Here is an 11,230-nt window from a genome sequence, read left to right on the forward strand (position 1 = left end):
ACCAGGTCTACACATGAAGAGGACTAGGAACAGGAGAAAAGGAGAAGTAAACTAGTAAAACCTTAATGAATATGGAGATGTGCCCATACGGTTCCGTATTTCTTCATCCTCTTACTGTGTAAAGTAGGTATGAGCTCTACTGTGAGCTAGGGGATGTGAATTGGAGTCCTCTGCAGCTCTTCTTACTTGAGTCATAGCCTAAGAAAACAAGTTAGTTCCAATTTAACCAACAAATATAGCATAAGACACAGGAATTTATATAAAAAAGTAAAATTTATCAACATTAATTAATAAATATAGTACAAAACAGGTGAACCACAGAACATTTTAAAAATAAAATTTTGGCTTAAGAGATTTCTTAGTGGTTAACTCACTTGCCTGTGAAGCGTAAAGTGCTGGGTTCAATTCCCGAGAAACCACATGAGCCAGATGCACATGGTGGTACATGCATTTGGAGTTCATTTGCAGTGGCTAGAGCCCTTGACAAACACATTTTCTGTCTGTCTCTCTTTCTCTCTCTCTCTCTTGCTCCCTTTCTTTCTCTTTCTCTAATAATATATGCATGGAGATAGATATATATAATAAAACTACAAATTATTATACTATACATTGCTCAATAATGTCTTTAGTTTTGTTTTTTTTTAAACATAGGTCCAAATATTACTCACTGCCTTCTTGCAAACAATATCATCAACCCTCAGTACCACAGTGGGTTCAATGAAAGACATTTAAGGAACTCAAATCTGCATATGCTAAAACCTTTATATAAAATGGACATATGTTTGCATGTAATTTGGCAGTGCTTCTTAATTTTTACCATGTACAGCTTGCTTATATTATCTAATGCAGTGTAAATAATGTGTACATATTTGAAATAATGTGTTACTGAGGGAATGACAAGTCCAAAGAGGCCATATTATTTTTCAAGATACTTCCCTGCAATTGTTTGTCTTACCTATAATGTATGTTTTAGGCATATTTCTATACAGGCTTGAAAGACTGGTTCCAATTTATCTTCTCAGTCTTTGCCTGAATTGGCTCTGTCTGGGTAAGTGGGCAGAGGTTAATTCAAAATTAAATCTAGGACGAATGTTGCTGATTATGAAAATAATAGAAGATAATAAATGTAATAGATGAAGAAATGAAGATAATAGAACAAAAATCCTAAACAAATTAATAGCAACAGAAGTGTGAATCAACACATGCTGCAGGGAGGGAGAGATCCTTCATTTCCTCTGCTGCTTTGTTCAAACTCCATACAGCCTTATCGCCAGCACTGGGATGCTTTAGTCATATTTGTCCTACAAAAAAAAAAAAAAATCTGAGCTCTTAAAATGTGTAAATTACTACTGGTGTAGTGGTGCATGCCTTTAACCCCAGAACTTAAGAGACTAAGTTAGGAGAATTGCTGTGAGTTCAAGGTCAGCCTGAGACTACATAGTGAATTTCAGGTCAGCCTGGGCTAGAGTAAGTTGCCACATTAAAAATAGTTGTTTCATGAATTTTACATTTATTTTATAAATATCATTCTAATTTTACCAATCTATTTTTTAATAATCTAATGTAATTCTATAGATTATACCACACTTGCTTCTACATTATTCTCAGCATTCATCTGGGTACTTTTGTGTTCTTTACAAAAAACATTCTAAATATATACTACAAAGCAATTGGGCATATAAAGTTTAGAATAAAGCCCTCTTTCAATAAGAAGCACAGAAAACTTTATATCATATTTGTACATTCTTTTTTTTTTTTTTTTCAAGGTAGGGTCTCATTCTAGCTTAGGCTGACCTGGAATTCACTGTGTAGTCACAGGGTGGCCTCGAACTCATGACTATTCTCCTATCTCTGCCACCCAAGTCCTAGGATAAAAGGCATACACCACCACGCTTGGTTGTGCTTACATTCTTTACTCAAGATCACTTAATTTTTCTAAGATATACTAGAATTCCATATTATAGCTATATATATTCAATAGTTTAGCACAATATAATACTATTTATATGAGGAACATTGTGGTAGATAATTTCATGTGTTTTTATTGATTCCTGTAAAAAATTGAAGTACATATTATTACCATACTTAATTTCAGGTTTGGTAGCTCAAATAATATGTTACATTCTTACATCTGCCATTAGACAGAACACAAATCTTAGCTATTTTAGTCTGACTTCAAATATATGTTCCTTATCACTCCATTATAATTCTTTTCAAAATCTTATGTTGTTGATATTCTAGGAAAAGAAGACTGAAGACTTTAAGTGAGCAAAGTATTTTTCACTCGGCAGTCTTCTAGTAGAAGGGGGAGTTGGTATGACAAAAGTTAAACCAGAAGTTTAAGGTGCCACCAATTCTTTTGCTGCAGTTTTTCTGCTTTTTTTTTTTTTTTAATTTGTACTCACCACATCTTGTATTTGCCAGGTGAAAGAGCACTATCCCTCACTGATAAAGAATCCAGACTTTGAAGGGTCAGCTGAAGAAAGCCAAGGTTGATGGATGAAAAGTAACTTCTTTTCAGTGACAACTCACTTATGTAGTTTTTATCTCCAAACGTAGAAACTGTTTTTCACACTTGACTTTCTGGTAGGTATAGAACTTTGGAAATGTACACTTAACATTTAAATTACATGTATATGTAAAGACGTGTATGTATGTGTATATACTCAAAATTAAAAGCCATCATATAACTTGAGAGTTTACAATTGGAATTAGAATTGGAAGAGTTCATGACCAGGATGTGTGGGTAACATCTGCTCTTCACATGAGAAGGCAGCCAGCTCTGTGCTTACCCAAACTACTTGCTAGTATGTTTATTTATCTAACAAGGAGCTAGATTCAATTGTTTATGAATTGCAATTGGATCAAATTTGTGAAGTTATCTATAATGAGATATCTTTTGTACCAAAATGAATGGAAATCCACCCATGTTTGGAAAATATCAATAAACCAATTAAAATTCCCTTGATATGGAAAGTTGAATTTCTATTTTTGTGAAAATGTTTGCTGAAAACAAACCCATTAATAGAATATTTTTACTTCATGGCAAGGCTCCATCACTTTAGGCCGAACAGAATTAGTTTGACTTTGAATATTATAGAAATACTGATATCAGGCTAGAGGGATGGCTTAGTGATCAAGGCACTTGATTGCAAAGCTAAGGGACCCAGGTTCCATTCCCCAGGATCCACATTAGCCACATGCTCAAGGGGTTGAACACATCTGGAGTTTGCTTGCAGTGGCTGGAGGCCCTGGCACACCCATTCTCTCTCTCTACTACTCCTTCTTTCTCTGTCAAATAAATAAAAACAAAATACTAAAAAAAATACTTATATCATTGCATTAAAAGTGTGAACATAGGAATTGCCAGTAAGTATTTTCTTAAATATCAACTGATATTAATCTTTACAATTACTGCTTTATCAAATATTAGTTTATACAAGAATAACTGTAAAACCACCATTGTAGATGATAATATTATTATCGTCAACCTTCTGAATACTTAATCGCACAGGAAAAGTAATGCTTCAAGTCCAATCACACCACTGCCACAGGACCTGGGAATTATTCCTCTTTCCAAAAATGTCTTTTGCTCAATGACTGCACCCTTTGCAACCTTTACAGGTGAAACATTAGTAATTCCTTTGCTATACCTAGGATGATATTGTAAATAAGATAATCATGTTCTACACTCCCTCAAGCCACTTATAAGCAGACATGATACATAAAATATAAATGTTAATTTAGCTCTCTTTGACCAATTTACTTGTAACAGAGATAAAGTTCTTACATTTTATCACTTATGTACATATCAATCTCTTCTAAATTAACCATTTTGTATATGTCTGTGTGTGTGTAAAGTACAGATCTATGAAAAAAAATTTCTTAAGGATTTAGCACTTAATGCATATTTGTAATGCTAAGTGATACTGTTGTCAACATTTCAGGACCTTGATGGCTATCATATCACTGTGAACTTTATTATAACACCCACAAGAACCACACAAGCTATGTATTTACATTTACATTTATTTGTATCCAAAGTGAAAGTTTATTAACATAGAAAATCATCTGCAGCTGGTTGTTAAAGTAGGAGCAGAAAGTAAGGGCAAACCTTCAATGTGCAATGAAATGTTCTGTATGATAGCTCTTCAAAAATATTTATTTAATTGACAAAGAGAAAAAGTAAGCACCAGAGAATGAAAAAATGAGTGAATGTCATAGGGGTGCCAGGGTCTCCTGCCTCAGCAAACTCTAGACACATGGCCACTTCACTCATCTAGCTTCATGTGGGTTCTGGGGAATTGAACTGGGCTGTCAGGCTTTGGAAGCAAGTGCCTCTAATCCCTGAACTATCACTCCAGTCCATCGGATAATTCTTTTTTTTGTTGTTCACATTTTTTAAATGTTTTTATTAGCATTTTCCATGATTATTAAAAAAAACCCATGGTAATTCCCTCCCTCCCCACCCCCCATGCTTTCTGCTTTGAAATTCCATTCTCCATCATATTACCTCCCCATCTCAATCATTGTACTTACATATATACAATATCAACCTATTAAGTAACCTCCTCCCTTCCTTTCTCTTCCCTTTATGTCTCCTTTTTAACTTACTGGCCTCTGCTACTAAGTATTTTCATTCTCACACAGAAGCCCAATCATCTGTAGCTAGGATCCACATATGAGAGAGAACATGTGGCACTTGGCTTTCTGGGCCTGGGTTACCTCACTTAGTATAATACTTTCCAGGTCCATCCATTTTTCTGCAAATTTCATAACTTCATTTTTCTTTACTGCTGAGTAGAACTCCATTGTATAAATGTGCCACATCTTCATTATCCACTCATCTGTTGAGGGACATCTAGGCTGGTTCCATTTCCCAGCTATTATAAATTGAGCAGCAATAAACATGGTTGAGCACATACTTCTAAGGAAATGAGATGACTCCTTTGGATATATGCCAAGGAGTGCTATAGCTGGGTCATATGGTAGATCAATCTCTAGCTGTTTTAGGAATCTCCACACTGTTATCCACAATGGCTGGACCAGATTGCATTCCCACCAGCAGTGGAGAAAGGTTCCTTCTTTTCCACATCCCCACCAACATTTATGATCATTTGTTTTCATGATGGTGGCCAATCTGACAGGAGTGAGATGGAATCTCAGTGTAGTTTTAATCTGCATTTCCCTGATGACTAGTGACGTAGAACAATTTTTTAGGTGCTTATATGCCATTCGTATTTCTTCCTTTGAGAACTCTCTATTAAGCACCATAGCCCATTTTTTGATTGGCTTATTTGATTCCTTATTATTTAACTTTTTGAGTTCTTTGTATATCCTAGATATTAATGCCCTATCAGATATATAGCTGGCGAAGATTTTTTCCCATTCTGTAGGTTGCCTCTTTGCTTTTTTCACTGTGTCCTTTGCGGTGCAAAATCTTTGTAATTTCATTAGGTCACAGTGGTTAATCTGTGGTTTTATTGCCTGAGCAATTGGGGTTGTATTCAGAAAGTCTTTGCCAAGATCAATATGTTGAAGGGTTTCCCCTACTTTTTCCTCTAGCAGTTTCAGAGTTTCCGGTCTGATGTTAAGGTCTTTAATCCATTTGGACTTAATTCTTGTGCATGGCGAGAGAGAAGAATCTATTTTCATCCTTCTGCAGATATATATCCAGTTTTCAAAACACCATTTGCTGAAGAGGCTGTCTCTTCTCCAATGAGTATTTTTGGCATTTTTATCGAGTATCAAGTGGCTATAGCTACTTGGGCTTACATCTGGGTCCTCTATTCTGTTCCACTGATCTACATGTCTGTTTTTGTGCCAGTACCATGCTGTTTTTGTTACTATGGCTCTGTAGTATAGGTTAAAATCAGGTATGGTGATACAACCAGCCTCTTTTTTGTTGCTCAGTATTATTTTAGATATTCAAGGTTTTTTGTGATTCCAAATGAATTTTTGGATTGTTTTTTCTATTTCCATGAAGAAAGCCTTTGGAATTTGGTAGGGATTGCATTAAAAGTGTAGATTGCTTTAGGTAAGATTGCCATTTTCACAATATTGATTCTTCCAATCCAGGAACAAGGGATGTTTCTCCACTTTCTAGTGTCTTCTGCAATTTCTTGCTTGAATGTTTTAAAGTTCTCATTGTAGAGATTCCTTACTTCCTTGGTTAGGTTTATTCCAAGGTATTTTTTTTTTTTTTGATGCAATTGTGAATGGGAGTGATTCTCTGATTTCATCCTCTGTGTGTTTGTTGTTAGCAAATATGAAGGCTACTGATTTCTGTGTATTTATTTTGTATCCTGCTACATTGCTGTAGGTTTTGATCAGCTCTAACAGCTTGCTAATAGAGTCTCTAGGGTCCTTTATATATAGAATCATGTCATCTGCAAATAATGATAACTTGCTTTCTTCCTTTCTAATTTGTATCCCTTTTATGTGTGTCTCTTGCCTTATTGCTATGGCTAAGACTTCCAAAACTATATTAAATAGAAGTGGGGACAGTGGACACCCTTGTCTTGTTCCTGATTTTGGTGGAAAAGCTTCCAGTTTTTCCCCATTTAGTAATATGTTGGCTGTAGGCTTGTCATAAATAGCCTTTATTATATTGAGATATGTTCCTTGTATTCCCAGCATCTGTAGGACTTTTATCATGAAGGGATGTTGGATTTTGTCAAATGCTTTCTCTGTGTGTAATGAGATGATCATGTGATTTTTGTCCTTCAACCCATTTATGTAATGTATTACATTTATAGATTTGCGTATGTTGAACCATCCCTGCATCTCTGGGATAAAGCCTACTTGGTCAGGGTGAATGATCTTTTTGATATGCTCTTGTATTCTGGTTGCCAATATTTTGTTGGGAATTTTTGCATCTATGTTCATGAGGGAGTTTGGTCTGTAATTTTCTTTTTTTGTTCTATCTTTGCCTGGTTTCGGTATCAGGGTGATGCTGGCCTCATAGAAAGAGTTTGGTAGAATTCCTTCTTTTACTATTTCCTGGAAAAGCTTAAGAAGCAATGATGTTAGCTCTTCCTTAAAAGTCTGGTAAAATTCAGCAGTGAATCCATCCGGGCCTGGGCTTTTTGTAGTTGGGAGATTATTGATAACTGTTCAGATCTCCATGTTTGTTATAGGTCTATTTAAGTGATTAATCTCATTTTGATTTAATTTAGCTAGGTCATATAGATCAAGGAAATCATCCATTTCTTTCAGATTTTCATACTTTGTGGAGTATATGCGTTTATACTATGTCCCTATGATTTTTTGAATTTCTCTGGAATCTGTTTTGATGTGACCTTGTTCATCTCTGATTTTATTAATTTGTGTCTCTTCTCTCTTTTGGTCAGATTTGCTAAGGGTTTATCAATCTTGTTTATCCTTTCAAAGAACCAACTCTTTGTTTCATTAATTCTTTGGATTGTTCTTTTTGTTTCTATCTCATTAATTTCTGCCCTAATCTTTATTATTTCTTCCCGTCTACTGACTTTTGGTTTGCCTTGTTCTTCTTTTTCCTAAGGCTTTAAGGCGAAGCATTAGGTAGTTTACTTGCGACCTTTCTAATTTCTTAATATAGGCACTTAAGGCTATAAATTTACCTCTTAGAACTGCCTTCATTGTGTCCCAGAGATTTTGGTATGTTGTGTTCTCATTGTCATTTGACTCTATAAATTTTTTGATTTCCTTTTTGATTTCTTCATTGACCCATTCATCATTTAGTATTGTATTGTTTAGTTTCCATGATTTTGTGTATGCTCTATAGCCTTTCTTGCTACTGATTTGTAGTTTAATTCCATTGTGGTCAGATAGAATGCAAGGAATTATTTCAATTTTCCTGAATTTGTTAAGATTTGCTTTGTGTCCTAATATATGGTCTATTTTAGAGAATGTTCCATGTGCTGCTGAAAAGAATGTATATTCTGCAGCCTTTGGATGAAATGTCCTGTATATATCTGTTAAGTCCAATCCTTCTATGACCTCATTTAGTCCAGATGCCTCTCTGTTTATTTTTTCCGGGGATGGCCTGTCAATTGGTGATAGTGGGGTGTTAAAGTCACCCACTACCAATGTGTTTGGTGTTATCTGCGACCTTAGTTCTAATAGTGTTTGTTTGATAAATTTGGGAGCCCCCATGTTAGGTGCATATATGTTTAGGATTGTAATGTCCTCCTGTTGGGGTGTGCCCTTAATCAATATAAAGTGACCTTCCTTATCTTTCTAGACTAACGTTGGACTGAAGTCTACCTTGTCAGATATTAGGATAGCAACACCTGATTTTTTTCTAGGCCCATTTGCTTGAAACACCATCCTCCAACCTTTCACCCTAAGATAATGTCTATCCTTTGTAGAAAGGTGAGTTTCTTGGATACAACAAATTGTAGGATCCTGCTTTTTAACCCAGTCTGCAAACCTATGTCTTTTTGTTGGGGCATTGAGGCCGTTGATATTAAGAGGTACTATTGAGACGTGTGAATTTATATTTGCCATTTTTTTTTTTTTTGTTTAATTTGTGGTTCTGGTTCTACCTGTGTTCTTTTAACAAGTATTTGAGTATTGTTTGTTTTTTCTAGGTTCCTTATATGTGTGCTTTTCCTTTACTTCAGCATGGAGGATTCTATCAAGTATTTTCTGTAGAGCTGGTTTTGTCTTCAAATACTCCTTTAACCTGCTTTTGTCATGGAATGTCCTTATTTCTCCGTCTATTTGAATGGATAACTTTGCAGGATAAAGTAACCTTGGTTGATAGTTGTTATCTTTCAGAACTTGGAATATATCACTCCAAGCCCTTCTGGCTTTAAAAGTTTGTGTTGAATAATCTGCTGTAATTCTGATTACTTTTGTAGGTAACTGGCTTACTTTTGTAGGTAACTTGATTTTTCTCTCTAACTGCTTTCAATATTTTTTCTTTGGTGTGTGTATTTGGAAGTTTGATTATAATATGGCGAGGAGAGGTTCTTTCCATGTTTTCTCTGGCTGGGGTTCTAAAGGCTTCCTGTATCTGTATTGACACCTCTTTCCCAATTTGGGGAAAATTTTCTTCTATGATTTTGTTGAAGACACCTACTATGCCTTTGGAATGTACTTCTTCTCCTGCTATGCCCTGAATTCTAATATTTGATCTTTTCATAGTGTCCCGAATATCTTGAAATTCCCACTCATACTTTCCTATATGTTTGTCTTTCTCTTTGTTGGCCTGTATTAGATCTGCCACCTGGTCTTCTAGCTTAGATATTCTATCCTCTCCTTCATCCATTCTACTGGTGAGATTTTCTACAGAGTTTTTTATTTCATTAACTGTGTTCTTCATTGCTAGTAATTCTGACTGGTTTTTCTTTATTATTTCTATTTCCTTATTTATGTCTTGTATTGCCTTCTTTATTTCATGAAATTGGTGTCCTGCATCTTCTTTGATTCCTTTGATTTCCTCTTTAAGTTCCTCTTTGACTCCTTTGATTTGTTCTCTGACTTCTTTGAGCATATTTACAATCATTCTTTTGAAATCTTTCTCAGGCATTTCCTCTAATTCGTTCTCACTGGAGGTCATTTCTGATGCATTAATACTTTTAGGTGGGTTTATATCGTCTTGCTTTTTAGTGTTGCTTGTGTTATAATGTATATATTTTTGCATGTTGGATTAAGTTAATGCTTGGATTTTCTAGCTAGCTGGGTATTCTTAGCTGTATCAATTGGTTTGATGTTATATATTTTCAGGGTAGGAGCTTAAGGTGTTAGATGTGGCTCTTAAGACTCTGAGAGTATCTACAAAGGTGCTCCTAGGGGTTGAGTTTCCCTGCTATGGGGGTATTCAAGTAGGCTGAGTGGAATAAAATACAGGTAGATTCTAAAAGTTAACTAAACACTGTACCCATTCAGTCAAAAACAGCCCCACGTATGTATGCCAGAGTAGTTATTATAACAACCAGATCCTCTATCAACATAGAGGTTAAGATTTCTGGTCTGTTGAGGGATCCAAGTCAGCTTGTGACCAAATGAGACCCCTCCCTGGTGCAAACCCAGTTACGTTGGATGAGTTTGATCTCAGTCAAGTTGCTGCCTGGGTCGTTGGGCTGCTGTTGTGGTTTCTGGAGCTGGGCACTGGCTTTTCCTGTGGGGAAAGCCAAGCCTGGCAACTGTGGCCCTGCAGATCAGCTCCCCCACTGGGTCTGTCAGCAGCTGAAGCTTCTGCCGCTCCTCGGTCTGCTGCTGCTTGGGCTGCTGTTACCGGTGCTGGAGCCACTGATGTTGCTGCCGAACTCTGCTCCTGCTTGGGTCAGGTTTGCGTTGCCTGGTTCTTAGGGCCGCTGCTCTGTTCACCTGAGCTGGGCTCAGGCGGTGGGGGAGGGGAGGGAGCCGCAGCTGCTCTGGTTCTCTCGCTGCTCCATGTGTTCTTCTACCTCACGGTCTGCTCCTCTGTTGCTCGCTGCCGCTCTCCCCTCACGTTTCCCGAGTTGCGGAGAGCGCGGTGTGAGGGAAAGCTCCCGCACCTGGCTTTTCTTGCGGCTGGAGCCTGGCTTGGCGGCTTTCTTTGCCCCGCCGCCGCCGCCGAGGTTGGCAGAGCTGTCCAGCCACTTTTCCCGCCTGTGCAGGCTCTGGATGCTCTAGATCTCTCCTACTCCTCCGCTGCTGTTTCAATTTCCTATACACCTCACTTTTTAGTAAAAGTATATTTTGCTGAGTTTTTTGATCTTTTTTACCCCCCTGGCTGCTTTGGCGTGGTACCTATGCCACCATCTTAACCGGAAGTCCCATCTGATAATTCTTGATAAAAGCCAAAGTTCCTCAGTGTGTGCTTTAGTTAAAAGATCTGCTGAAATAATCTAGTTTTATTCTTAAAACCTGGTCTTGCCTCTAGGTTAAGCTTTGCTTGAAAGTCATTAGTATGGTTGGGTAACTTGATTATCCTTTTTCAGGTCTGTTTTACACATCTGTAAAATGAGTGGGTCTGCAATAAGTTCTTTACAAGTTATTTTATGTAGTTGTTTAATGTTTTCTTGGCAAGTTATTTAATACACAATCATTCTATGATAATAATAAATGATAAGAAGTGCAATGCAAACATCTAGACTTGCTGTAGTACTTCTGTATCAGGGACAGTAAAACTACATACATGGGATATATAAGGCTCACATCAGTGCTATGAAATGAATATGAACTCCATCTCACAGATCAAGAAACAGAAATGAAGAACCCCTGTTTTATAGCTGGTGACTCTAAAACCAAACTAAAG

Source organism: Jaculus jaculus, chromosome 12 (assembly GCF_020740685.1).
Source record: "Jaculus jaculus isolate mJacJac1 chromosome 12, mJacJac1.mat.Y.cur, whole genome shotgun sequence".
NCBI classification, from domain to species: domain Eukaryota; kingdom Metazoa; phylum Chordata; class Mammalia; order Rodentia; family Dipodidae; genus Jaculus; species Jaculus jaculus.